This window comes from Dipodomys ordii, unplaced genomic scaffold, assembly GCF_000151885.1.
Source record: "Dipodomys ordii isolate 6190 unplaced genomic scaffold, Dord_2.0 Scaffold54, whole genome shotgun sequence".
Taxonomy (NCBI): Eukaryota; Metazoa; Chordata; class Mammalia; order Rodentia; family Heteromyidae; genus Dipodomys; species Dipodomys ordii.
The window spans coordinates 3,448,872-3,450,203 of NW_012267270.1; positions in this window are offsets into that span (position 1 = coordinate 3,448,872).

The following is a 1,332-nucleotide window of genomic DNA, read 5'->3' on the forward strand; positions in this document are numbered from 1 at the left end:
TTTTTTCTTTTTGCTTATGTGGTGCTGGGGAATCGAATCCAGGGCCTCATGCATGCAAGGCAAGTGCTCTACCACTGAGCCACCTTCCCAGCCCCCTGTTTCTGAGCTTTTCTGCTCAAGGCTATCACTCTTACCACTTTGAACCATAGCACTATTTCTGGTTTTTAGGTGGTTAATTGGACATAAGTGTCTCACAGACTTTCCTGCTCAGGCTGGCTTTGAACTGTGATCCTCAAATCAAGGCCTCCTGAATAGCTAGGGTGACAGGCATGAGCCACCAGTGTCCAGCTTTCTTGATACTTTTATCTCTGAATAACCACCATAAAACCAGAAGCAGAGTTGTGGCTCATGTGGTTAGAGCATTAGCCTTGAGCACAAAAGCTCAGGGGCAGTGCCTAGGCCTGAGTTCAAGCCCCAGGACTTTTGGGGCTTGGAAAGAAGGAAGGAAAGGAAGGAATGAAGGAAGGAAGGAACGAACGAAGGAAGGAAGGAAGGAAGAAAGGAAAGAAGGAAGGAGACTGTATTGATATATTTACTCTATTTGGGGGACTGATTACAAGATTTACTCATCTGTGTTTCTCATACATATGCTTGTGAGTAAACATTAATGCTTTACCTAAATGTTGATATTTTCTATTGCACAGCATTTTCTACTTCAATTTATTACACAGGTAGTATTTTGTGTGCCATACTTTGTTAGAAAAGTCCCAGAAATAATAGTACATTATTGTAATCCATCTACTATGGAGGCAGAAGCAGGAGAATCAGAAGTTCGAGGTTAGCCTGAGTAACTTAGCAAGCCTCTACTTCAAAATAAAAAGAGGGCTCAGTATGTAACTTAGTGGTAGAATACTTGCCAAGCATGTGCAAAACCCTGGGTTCAGTTCCCAGTACCACCAAAGCCCTTGCTTTCATAAAAACTGGCTGTCAGAATATGGTTCCAGCCAGGCAGTTGTAGCTCATACTTTTAATCTTAGCTCTGAGAATCAGTTTGAAGATTCTTTTTTTTTTTTTTTTTTTGTGCTAGTCTTGAACTCAGGACCTGGACACTGTACCTGCGTTCTTCAGCTCAAGGCTAGCCCTCTGCTCTACCACTTGAGCCACAGCACCACTTCTGGTTTTCTGAATGGTTTATTGGAGATAAGAGTCTCATGGAGTTTCCTGCCTGAGCTGGCTTTGAACTATGATCCTCAGATCTCAGCCTCCTGAGTAGCTAGGATTACAGGTGTGAGGCACCAACTCCAGCTCCTGAGCTTTTTTGTTCAAGGCTAGCACTCTACCACTTGAACCATATCTCCACTTTTGGTTTTTTCTGTTTATGTAATACTGAAG